General features: G+C 42.0%; 1 protein-coding gene across 1 annotated transcript in view; it reads left to right on the plus strand.

Moving 5' to 3' along the window:
- The window catches only part of KCNMB2 (potassium calcium-activated channel subfamily M regulatory beta subunit 2), a 232,693-nt gene that overhangs the window by 92,239 nt on the left and 127,174 nt on the right, over window positions 1-13,280 (plus strand). The gene's annotated exons all lie outside the window — the stretch shown is intronic.

A 13,280-nucleotide genomic window follows, 5' to 3' on the forward strand; every position in this document is an offset into this window, starting at 1 on the left:
TTTACCAAGTTGCAGCCTTCCCATCTAACTTACAGTATGGAAGCTTCATGGCCAAGTGGAAGAGCATGGATATTAAATCAGGGTTTAATGCAGCTCTGCCACTTACTACATGGTTGACCTCGGATTAATTATTACCCCAGTTTTCTCCTTATTTAGGAGAATAGCATCTATATTGCAGAGTTTGTAGAGAAGATTAAATGTAGTGACATCATCAAGATGGCAAAATAGGTCATTCCTGAGTTCCCTCCCCCTCACAATAACAACAAACAACTATTCAAGAGCAAGACACCTCTGAGAGAATCCTAGAACATGAGGGTGAGGCTGAAGCAAGCCCACCCCCAACACACACACACATCACAAAGACCAAGACAGATTGCATTAGAAGGGTAAGAGAAGCAGCTACACATTGATCACATGGCCCCTCTCCCAGGCCAGCACAGTACCAGGAGAGGTCTCCCTTCAGCCTCCGGCTCTTCTAGTGAGAAAAAGAGAACCCAAGTAGACTAACAGTTCCCAAACATTGGGGTCTTTTTGTGGGAGCCCCTCTTTTGATCTTGTACTACTGGGATTGCAGAGGAATCTGCATGATTCAACCATTGGGAACCAGACTGTGAGAAAAGTGGGCTTGCAACAATCAGTACAGAGATCTTGGCAGACCAAGTACAAACCAGGAGAGCCCAAGTAGTGATCCCAATCAGCAACTCTGCTCATTTAAAGAACCAGGTTGGGGACACACTCTGACTAGAGAACCTCTCAGGGTACAGATCTACCTAATTCATATCCTCAAATAGGGAGTTTTGCTGGCCCTAGACCCAGTTTGCCCATGCCCAGGCAGGGAGCAGAGTCACAGCCTCCCCTGCTGTGGAGAGTATTTTCCAGCCCGATCTGACAAGGAGAACTGGCAACAACTCCTGGAAGCTGTGTGGCCCAGCAACACTGGAGCCAAGAAGTAGGTGGGCAGAGCTGATCACCCCAAAGAAAACCAGTTATGGGTGTGGAGGATTGCAGTCTTACGCATAAGCAGAGGGATTAATTCATAGCCAAGGCTGAGGGTAGCTCCTGCCCACCATCCCCCCACAACTGGAGAGCCAGTTTGGGAAATTGAGAGTAGTCTGGAGTGGCCCCTCCCCTTCCTGCCCATGCCTACAACTGAGGCCTAGCCCCACCTGCTGTCCAAAGTGCCTTCTGGCCCCATCTGACCAGAAGGGCTGCTGACAATTTCCTAGAAGCTTTGCAGTCCAGCAATGCTCAACCCTAGGAAAGGGCAACAGAGCCAATAGTTGGCAGAGCAAAGCCAGTGGCCCTGTTTGGCCGGGGAGCTTGGGGTACAGGAACTTGGGTTAAGACAGCAAAGAGCTTTACTGGCTTTAGAGCAGCTTCTCCCGCTGTACCTAGGCAGAGAATCAATTCATAGACCTGCTCGTTACTGAATACAGCCTTTAGGGAATCTAACCAGAGCACATGAGAAACCACACAGCCCATCCAATAGCTTTGCTTACAGTGGCACTTGAACAGAGAGCACAGCCCATGGTTCCACACCAATTGCCTCACCTGACCAGGAAATTTAGTACACACTCTTGGTCTCATTTGGGCTCTCAGACAACAAGGTGTGGAGGCCCTGGGTCTCAGCCTGCTACCCTACTAGGGTAGGAGGCCAATTTATAGCCCCATCCACAGCTAAATATAGTACCCAGTCCCTACCATCTAGTATGACTGACCAGAGAATTCAGGCAACTGTGGAACCTACAGCGTCACGTGGGTAGGGAACCAAATGAGCAGTCCTATCCAACTGTTCTCTCCCCCACCCCCATCCCTATCCTCAGAGCTCAAACAGTTCCCATGCCCAACTAGTACATCCACTGCCCAAAGACATTACCAGCAGACGCACCCTGAATGGCATAAACCCTATGGTGGTCATCGTTTCACAATATATGTTGATCAAACCATAATGCTGTGTGTCTTAAACGTATACAAAGACGTATGTCAATTATTTCTCAATAAAACTGGGGGTAAAAAAAGGAAACAATGTGTGCAAAATACTTAGTAAACCAACTGGCCATGATAAGTACTCCCTAAAATCACCATTGTTTCCCTATCCCTGTGATAAGACTTTGGTCTTGGGTTCTAAACTATTACCACCAGGACTGGAGTGCTACATGAAACCCAGCCCCACCATCTGAGACCAAGCTCTCACCAGGGCCCTTTCCCAAAGAGGACTGTGTAGAACCCAGAAACAGCTACCCGCCTGACTCTGAGCATCACAAAGGCTTTGAAGTTCTGGCAGCCAGTCTCTCACAACTGGCAAGACTCACTCTTACTGGCCAGGGCCATAGGAACAGTGTGTCTTAGTCTGTTCATGATGCTATAACAAAGTACTACAGACTGGGTAGCTTATAAACAATAGACAGTTATTTCTCACAGTTCTGGAAACTGGGAGTCTGAGTTCAAGATGCCATAGCATGGTCAGATGAGGATACTTCTCCAGGGTTCAGACTTCTTTTTGTATTCTCAACAGGGTAGAAGGGGCTAGAGAGCACTCTGGAGCCTCATTTATAAGGGTACTAATTCCTAATACTCCCAAAAGCCTCACCTTCCTAATATCACTTAGGGGTTAAGTTTCAACATAAGAATTCAGGAGGACACACAGACCATAACACAGTTACTACCTACTCTAAAGCCGGTTAAACATTAAATATCTTTTATATATGATCACTAATTCTCTAATAGAACCCATGAATTGGTTTGATGAATCTCATTTTACGGTTGAGCAAACCAAGGCAAAGAGAGGTTAAAATGACTTGCTCAAGGTCACAGAGGTAGTAACTGGCAGCACCAAGACTCCAAAGCCTGCTCATTTGTCATCCAGCCCTGTTGTATCTTATACACAGTGCCTGACACTCACAGATCAAGTCCCACCTATTCCCAGCATCTGAGGACCCCATGAGACATATTGTAATAACCTGATTCCTTAGACAGGTCATCCTTCTCCCTCAACAGCATTATATTACCCCCTCTCAAGGTGTCATGAACTTACAGTGCTCTGTATTAAGAACTGACAGCCTTTTCCTATAAAATACCAAATACTAAATATTTCAGGCTTTGTGGGCCATACAGTCTCTGTTGCAACCACTCAACTTTGCCACTGCAGTGTGTAAGCGGACATAAACAGTACATAGACAAATGAACATGGCTGTGTTCCAGTAAAACTTCATTTATAAAAACAGGCAACTACTGGATTTGGCCTATGGTCCATTATTTATCAACTCCTGCTGTCTATGCTTGCTACTCAAAATAAGGTCATGGACTGTAAGCACCAGCATCATCTGGGAACTTGTTGAAAAGCAAAATTTCACATCTCACTCCAAATCTGCTGGCTCAGAATCTGACTTTTTAGATGATCCCCAGGTGATTCATGTATGCATTAAAGTGTGAGAAGCTCTGCTCTGTATATCTTCAACTCATTGAACACATCCAATAATCCAAGCACTGTTCCAGGCACAAAATGCGTCTAAAATCTTTACAACATGGCAAGATGGCTACTATTACCCCATTTTGCAGATGAGGAAACAGAAGTTCAGATATATTAATCAAGAAGATAACAGATGGTACTGAAATTAAGCCAGAAATTTTTTAAAAATCTATTGTTGATATTCATCTCAGAAATGGTACGACCAAAGCCACACAGAATATTTCAGAGGCACTAACTCTGAATTTGAATAAATATTGTTTTCATCATTATAAGAACAGGTTTTTATTCTAAAGGACTGAAAGTACTGCATAGTCATAGAAATAGACTTCTACTCTCCTAGATAGTCCTAAAAAAAATAGAATACCCATTGCCAAACTATTTCTTTCACCTACTACCCTTTACTCAACTTTATCTCATGTTATAAACTCATCAAAGGGCCATATCATTACACAAATAGTATTTTTATATTCTTTTTTTTAATTCCTCTTCATAATTTTTTAAAGTTTTTTGTTTGGGGTTTTTTTTGAGAGAGACAGAGTGAGCGAGCACAGGGAGGAGGGATAGAGCGAGACAGAAACTCAAGCAGACTCTGCACTGAGCACAGAGCCCAAGAGGGCTCAACTCCACAACCCTGAGCAGAAACCAAGAGTTGGACACTCAACTGACTGCGCCACCCAGGTGCCCCCTCTTCAAAAAGGTGTTAAAAGAATTTGAGGTAACTTAGAAACACATAAAATACAAGATAAAAAAATGAAATAAACACCGAAGTAGATTATTGAGGGCTATAAAATATGCCCAAGGAGGAGGACCATATACAAAATGTATATCGTGAAGTCTTATACCTTCTCTGTGGCATTTTACTCAAAAAGTGAAACCAGAGCTTTATCATCTGCTACACAATGAAGAGAGGCCAAACTTGGAAAGCACTTGTCAAGTGTGTCATTTAATTTCTATTTGTTCACATATGAAAAGTACGTAATATCTCAGAAATTGTATCAAGAAATATGAAAACATTGTATTTGACTCCAAACTTTAGTGAAATAAAATTATAATAGTTCGATTGCTATAATAGTTACCGATATGTAATATTGTCATAATAACTAATATTTATTAATCACTTATTATGCTAAGGGCTCTGAATGGATTTTCTCATTTGATCTACACATCCCTAAGTTACAAAAATTAGCCCCATTTAGAAATGACAAAATGGGTCTAAGAGAAGTTAGGTAACTTGGCTTTTCCAGTGTATCAGTAGCTACTGCTATGTATGCTACCCCAAAACATAATGATTTAAGAAACAATCATTTATTTGTTCCCAATTGTTTTGGTCAGCAATTTGGGCTGTGTTTAGCTGGGATGGTACACCTCTGCTCCATGTGGTGCTGACTGAGCTCACTTACATATCTAGAGGGGTTGGGACAGCAGGAATTCTCTGTGTGGCCTCTCATCTTCAAGGAGGCTAACCCAGAGGTCTTCACTTGGTGGCAAAAGTGTTCTTAGTGAGAAGCAACAAAGGGAAAGCCCCAGTGAAGTTGTACCCTTCAAGCTTGTTTGTGTCACACTGCTAGTGTCCCAAACCTAGGGTGAATATGGGAGAGATCTCAAAAAGGATTTGCATATAAGAGGCAAGATTCTTTGAGAGTCATCAGTGATAGGCTATCTTACACAGAACGTAAAGGAGTGTCCCATGTGTAAACTAAGACATCTTGAATTCAGGTTCCATTCAGTCAACTACTCCACCACACTTGCCTTCAAGAAAACTCCCCCTAGTTTGTTTTCCAGAGTCCATAGGGAGAGTTTTCTTGAAGGCAACAAACTGAGGGCTTCAGAGGGGAGGGGGGCGGGGGACTGGGATAGGCTGGTGATGGGTATTAAGGAGGGCACATACTGCATGGTGCACTGGGTGTTATACACCAATAATGAATCATGGAACATTACATCAAAAACTAAGGATATACTGTATGGTGACTAACATAATAAAAAATTATTAAAAAAAAAAAACTCCCCCTAATATTCTCTAGGTGGTGTCAGTTTCTCCTTTAATTCTTAAACTTCCACCTCCTGATACAGTGAGGACATTGCTAATCTCATCTCCAAATGATTTCTTTTTGACTTAGAGCTACCATGGACCTCTAGAAGGTTAACGAAATACAAATTAAAAACAAATTATTTTTCATTTCTAAAGTCATTCATATTATACGAATGGACTTTACATAATTGCTCTCTAGGGACCTAGTTGATACCTAAAGTGTCTTCAATGCATAAAAAGATAATACTATTACCTCACTTTGTATCACACAGGACTTTCAAAGTAGAAGAGCATTTGGGTTTCCCCTATGGGCATCTGGGAATGCTAGTGATGGGGGGAGAGGGTCAACACTGGAAAGCCACTCTGCAGACAGAGATGGAGAGCTTTATATACATATGAAAGAGTTAGGGAACTTTAGTGAGGGTGGAGAATGGATAACATGATCCAATTGACATTTTAGGAAGATCTCTCAGGCCACAGACGGAAGGTGGATTAGAGGAGCAGAGACAGATAGGGAAACCAATTGAGAGACTTTGGCACTAGTCTGGGTGAAATGCTGTAAAAATCCAAGTTCAAGTGACAGAGGGGATGGTTCTAAAGTCAAGCAACCTGGTCACACCCTCCCATTTGCTACAGGACGTTTTCCCTTTCATCAAGAATGGCTGAATAATGAAATCGTGGTATTGGGGACAGGGACGTAGGATATAAAAATTGGTCTATTTGCTCAACTATCAGGGATCCTTTGTACCCAGAGGATTGAGAAAAGCCTTGCCATACCCTGATATTTATGTTCTCTACTGCCCCAAATATAAATCTCCCACGATTAAAAGAAAACAAAAAGAAAGAAATCGCATTGTCATGTAAACAATAGTGGCTTCCTTCTTGGAGAAAATGGAAGAAAATTAATGTAGCATTAGATTAAGCTCTATTAGTCTAATTATACAATGGCTGTCCTAAAGAGATATGTCGTGCAGACAATCTTTATTGTCACAAAGAACAGTCTATACAAAAGAACAAAGGAAATGATTTTAATAAAACATTTTGCCCTGAGCAAGAAATGTGCTTCATGTATCATATATGAGAAAGGATAGCTGTTTGATATAAAATGGAACTGTGACCTTGCTATAACAGTGTTCATTACTTAATGCCACTGAAAGTAAATTAATGGACTTCCGAAAGGTATAAAATTCATTCTGCTTTGTAGCATTTGTTTGCTTACAGAGAAGTTTAAGAGGGATCTTCTCATGTGATTATTTAAACAAATTGCTTCAAGGAATTCTCAGCCACCTTTCAGGTTTTACCAAAGGGCATTTCTCAAAAAAAAGAATCATCTAAGAGGAAAAGCATACCTTTGAAGGGAATTTATTAACAAGGGAAGTGAGGTTCATGCGTCACCCACAAATTCAACAATCTGTGCCTTCAAATATGGCTATAGCTGTTTTATTTTGGATTTTTCTAATCAAATTCAACACTTTTTTTTAAAGCTGAGTTGTGAGTTGGTAACACAGCAAATGAATAGATTCCTTTAAAGGTTTGATTTGTAGTCCATCAAGTCTGAACTCCTTACGTGACAGTAAAGCTCTTTACAAGTGTCTCATCTTGTTTTTCGTCATTCGAAAACCACATATCTTATAGCTGCTTATCTTTACAAGTCACTTTATAGTTTATAAATTGCCTTTACATCTCATTAAGATGTTCTCAATGACCTTGAGGTTAGGTAGAACAAATATTGGTACTTTTATTAGACATAGGAGCAATTTTAGCTTCAGAGTATCTAAGTGACTTGCTTCATATCAGAACTGTATCCAACTGCCAGCGGCAGCAGCAGACAAAACAGGGAAAGTTTTTGCCCTCAGGGAGTTTGTCTCCTAGAGCGAGAATACACATCAATGTATGAATAAATACGTAGTCTAATGTCAAGAGAATGATGGTGAGACTGAAACCACACAAGTCATCTGTCTTGGATCTGAGCTTTCCTTAGCATCTTTCCATCAGTACAAGTACTACAGAATGGTTGTCCTAGGACAGTATTCCCCATTAAGCCTTTCAAGTATGACGCCAGCTAATCCTAATGGCCCACGGAGCAGCTGTGTAGATCTCTACACTTTAGCCCTACTTCCTCTATTCAATGTAGATTCATGTGTCATTGGGGAACTGCAGACCAGGGAAGTAGATGTCAGTGTTCCAGAAAGGTTGCTTAAAAACGTGGTTTGTGGACACAAGAGAATGGCAATTACTAGGCGCCAGCATGGTTCACTGAGAACAAGTCACACAGATCAGATCAACATCACTGGCATCTGCAACAAGGTCATAAAAGGGAGAAGTGAAGATGATGCTCGAGACAGACTTGTCTACATTTTAAGAGCCACCTCGAGTCTTTTTTTTTTAATTTTAAAAATCGGGGGGTAAAAACCCATCAACAAAAATTTCACAAAGACCCTTAGTGAAATAAACATGTAAACAAACTATCTTTATGGAGAAATGTGGCCTGCATAGCAATCTATTAGGTGGATTTTAAATTGGCTAAATAAACCTACCTAAAAATCATGGTCCACTGTTCAAATCACAAGGGAAGGCCTCAATCTTTGATCATGGTTGTTTTGTTGTTTTGTTTTGAAGATTTTTATTTATTTATTTGATACAAAGCACACAAGCAGGGGGAGCAGCAGAGGGAGAGGGTGAAGCAGGTTCTCTGCTGAGCAGGGAGCCCGATGTGGGACTCAATCCCAGGACCCTGGGATCATGACCTGAGCTGAAGGCAGACACTTAACCAACTAAGCCACCGAGGCACCCCTTGATCATGGATCATAATATTTTCAATGATGATTTAAATGAGAAGGTCCAAAAAAAAAAAAATGAGAAGGTGAACAAAATGCTAATAATATTCATACATGAAAAAGAGGTTGAGAAGAAAAGCTCTTGAATGTATTGGAGGGACCTAATCGGAATCCCATTTCACTTCTAAGTGAAAGCTAGAACTCCGTTCAAAAACCTGTACTGAACGCCCACCACGACGATGAAGGCACCATGAAGACTGCCAAGGCAGGGCAGCATCCCTGCCCTCTAGGGGTTCCTCTGAGGAGCCACTGATGTCCCTCCCCAATACCATCCTCTCATGCGCTGAATTGTATCCCCCCAAAATTCACAGACCGAAGTTCTAACCACCAGTACCTCAGAATGTGATGGCATTTGGACACAGGATAATTAATGAGGTAATTCAGTTAAAATAGGTCGTTAGGGTGGGCCTTAATTCAAGTTGATGGGTATCCTTATAATAAGGGGAAATTACACTGACACACACAGAGGAAAGACCATGTGAAGATACGGGGAGAAGACGGCCATCTACAACCCAAGGAGAGAAGCCCCAGAAGAAACCAACCCAGCTGGCATCTTGATTTCTGACTTCTAGTCTCAAAAACTATGAGAAAATTAATTTCTGTTGTTTCAGCCACCCAGTCTGTGGTACTTCGTTATGGCGGCTCTAGCAAATCAATATAAACCTCTATCAGAACCTCTACTATCCCTGACCTCGGGCCAAAGCCCCACTCCTGAGTATCGTCCTTCCTGCCCAAACTTCCATTCCTTTCCTGCCCCCCTGGGTTGCTCCCCCAGGCTGATAGAGCAGGAGCCCCCAGGGCAATAATTATTGTGCAAATTATTGAGAAAGAGGGTCCTCTTTTGCCACTGGGAGCTTTCAAGGAAGGAAAGGGTGTATATTTTCATATAAAGACAATATTCTACATGGATCAGTCGTGCTGAGTTAAACCGACTTCTAAATATCCAGAACATAACCCATTCATGAGACACAGATCTTCCTTTGAATTTGCCAACCCAGTTGTCTATTCATTCACTAAACATTTATTTACATTTATTTACTGAGCCCTTGCTCTGACCCAGCCCTCTGCTAGTTCTTTTCACATTTATCACTTCATAGAAGGAAGAATAAGGGCATGTCAAGAGGAGATGGGGGCATGGGGACAAGCAGAGCCCTCCAGGAAATGGAAAGCTGTTGTTGAGAGGGTCAAAGGCACAGAAGGGTCCACAGTGTCTTCAAAGAAAGGACAGCAGTTTGCCTTGGCTAGAATAAAATGTGTATTGAATACAGGAGTGGGAGAAGGGGTAAAGAGATATATAGGAGTGGAGTATAAGACCCTTTCTGCCACACTAAGGAGTTCTGGACCCCATGCTGTACATAGTGGAGAACCGACAGATGTTTTTAGGAAAAAAGACATGTGATTATCTTTGAAATTATAACCCTGGCAAAAGCTAGGTTAGATGGGGGTGGAGAAGGAGAATTGTCAGGGGGCTGAGTTCAGAAGGTCTTTAAAGACCTGAAATAACGAATCTCATTACTCATGAGGTCCTGAAGTTATAAATCTGTGCAATCAATAGTATTGCTCCAGTGTGTATGTCTGAATCACAATTCCAGCACACGTGTGTGAACACTGCGTACTTATGAGCTGACCCAAATTGAATTCATCAGTGTTAAAAATAAAGCTACTATTACCATGTCTTCCAGTTGTCAATAGCAAGTGATTAGAACATTAAATGGTTTATATATTACCATGATAAAAAAGAAATGCTCAAGACTTTATAAAACACCGTACTTCCATTACCAAATCACAGGAGCAGAGGTTCATTTTTCCTTTAGTAATGAAGTTCTCATCTTGAGGTCCAATTCATAAAAAGACATTTTCATAGCTTAGTGGGGTTTTTCTCTCTTGCTTCTGCTTTTTTATGAGGAGAGAAGGAACTGGGAAGAAATCCAAATCAAATGGAAAATTAAAACCAAGGCAAAAATAAAATTAAAATCCTCAAAGATAGGGGTAGTGAGTAGGGTAGGTGGTGCGATAGGAAAAATAGGAAATCCCAAGAGCTTGTAGAAAACACCTCTCTCAAACATAAATGAAGATGGATGGACACGTGATCCACAGGGGACTACAGACCACTTTCTACTTTATAAATAGCAGCTACCGCTTTGTGCTGCATTCCTAAGATAGCTTGCACATCACTGAGGAGAGGGGGGAAGGAGGCGTGAGTGTGGAGGTTGTGAAAGTACTAACTAGGAACATTAAAACAGGAATCCTGTGCAGGCTGAGGGACGTCATGGATGCCTGCAGGGACCAGTGGGAGTGGAGCTTAGTCATGGGGACAATACTGTAATTCAACAACCGTTGGTTGAGCCCTTACTGTGTACAACATAGTGTGCTAAATTCTACACGATTCAAAGAAGAATTAGAAGCAATTCCGCCTTTGAGGGACTTAACATTTAAGAGGAGTGACTAGGCAGGAGCAGCAACGCTTGTAATACCAGGCAGGATGGCAAATGGGTCATGAGATGTCCCCGGGGTCTGGGAGTCAGGGGACAAAGGAAAATACTTGGAGGATTTATAAAACCATCATGGGGAAAAAAAAAATCACATTTGAGTTCTTTCCTCCTTAAAGGATGAGTAGGATTTTAATAGTTATGAAAGATGAGGGCATGTGCTGTAGAGGGGGCCATGTCCCAAGTGGAAGGTAAAGAGGCAACAAACCATAGAGATAAGGGCAAGAGAGCACAAGTGGATACAGCCGAGAGTTTTATTTGAGGGTGGCCAGATGAGGTTTTTGCTGATTCTTCTAGACTTGTTGAGCTTTCCCACTGGAAAGTTAAGGATGTAAAATGGGTATTACTCCATCTCCGCTCACATAGAGCCAGAAGCATCACCACTGCCAATACATACATATTTGGCAAAGAGAAAGAAAATGCATCTCCAAGAGATTCGCAAAGCAGCCTTTAAACTTCTTCATGCTCCAGCAACCCTCAAGGGCAGGGTAGTTCTTTGTTGGTGGGGAAAAGTGCATCACAGGCAGTCTAGCAGCATCTCTGGGCTCTACGCACTAGGTAAAGGGACTGGGGACTAGAGAAGCGAGGAATGTTAAATAAAAGATAATTTTAAGGTGCAAGACACCTTAGAGTATAACAAGAACAACTAACAACTTAATGCTAGGGGCTTTATTATATTGGTGTTGGGTAGATTTAAAATTAGCTGAATAAACCTACCTAGAGATCACAGCCCACTGACTGACTCATGGGAGGGCTACACCACTGAAGGCCTCAGTCCTTATAAACTAGGTACGACTGTTATCCCCACTTTACAGGTGATAAAATTAAGGACCAAAGTCACATAGTTCTTAAGCTTTAAATCTAAGATTTGAACCACGTTATCTGACTCCTAACCAAAAAGTATAACCACTCCACTATATTGCTTCTACTGTAAGGTAGCTAAATTGTTAATTCTGCTAAGAAGGAAGTGAGGCTTGAGGAGGTGATGCAATTTTCCCAAAGTCACGCACTCGTTGGGTAACTGCTCTGTGGCTAAAATTGAGGTCTTCTGAGTCACCCTTCAGATGTTTTTCTGCCTAGGGATGTGCGCAAAGGAATAAGCTTCCTCCTCCTGGGAGGACTGTATGCAGAAGCAAGTAACAGGTGACAATGGAATCAACTCTGGAATAGAAAGCTGTTTCAGATTCAATCTGATGCTTGCATTAAAAGAATGGACTCCTAAAAGTCACCTCCCTGCCATTATCCTGCTCTGTCTCACATACCCATAAACGCATAGGCTACAAAAAAAAAAAAAAAATAGAATACTTAGTTGATGTTGTCTTGAACCTGGAGAAATCTAAAGAGATCTAGAGAGTACATAAAAACATCCATATTTTTCCCCAAAACTTCTAGGCCCACTGAATGAAAACATTCTTAGAATTCAAGTTTCCAATTCCGGGTAATTCTGCTAAAATTCTAACCTCAAAGACAAGAAGAGACTCTTTTCGGTTGCTCTGAGGGTTGACATAAGATGTTTGGGGTCTCCCTTAATTGTGCAACCTTGTGCCATTTAGAAAGAGAGAGGGCCCAAAACACCACCACTGCCCAACCTCCAGAGAGTCGGTCTGCCCACACATGACAGGTGCGCCCATCTGCTAGACAGAAAATATGAGCAGCCTAGACTCATTATCTCAGCCTCCAGTGTCTCAGAGCAGCAAGATCTGAGCTTAAAGAGAAAGCACAGAGTATAGACGGAAGGTGAAACATGATCCTCAGCGCAGTTTTCTGGTCAATCAAAAGGATGGGGGGCTTAATGAGGAGCAGAAAAAAAGGCTCCCCTGGCATGAGAAAACATGCATTTAGCCCACTTCACCTTGCCCTGGGTCTGACCTTGTTTCCCTGAAAACAAAGAGTACAGGAATGTTGCTTTGAGTGTGCCTTTGCGAAAAAGCAGTTTCTATGCTTAAGCATGAGCATTTATCCTAAGTGTGTGCTCTAGTTTAGTCAGCATGTGACAAAATAAAGTAACCACTGCCAACACAGAAGCAGGACCCAGCACCCCAGTCAGTTCATTGAGTAGCTATGGAAACAGAGCCACTGCATTTCCTGGGCTATATGTATGGAGAAGTGCACACCTTTGCCAAGAGATCATGAAGTCTGCTCTACTAATAAAAAACAGAATTATTCTTTCATCATTTCTCACTGGGCATGTTATCAGATCACTGGACACCAGTCAGCCAGCCTGCTCCCAATACCCTTCTTCTCTGAAGGACTGCAGCTCCAGCTGGCTGATGTAGAAGTGTGCCCCTCTGGAACTAACCCAAATATGAAGTTTTATTGCCTTCATGCATCAGTAGTGAAAGTTCACGAAGCGTATTCTATGCACCAGGAGGAGGCTGAGCACTTTACATGTAAAGCCTCATCCGATCGACTCTTTATCACATCCCTAGAAGAGGACATTATTGTTGCCCCCATTT

Source organism: Ursus americanus, chromosome 4, assembly GCF_024610735.1.
Source record: "Ursus americanus isolate L20-20 chromosome 4, mUrsAme1.1.p, whole genome shotgun sequence".
NCBI lineage: Eukaryota > Metazoa > Chordata > Mammalia > Carnivora > Ursidae > Ursus > Ursus americanus.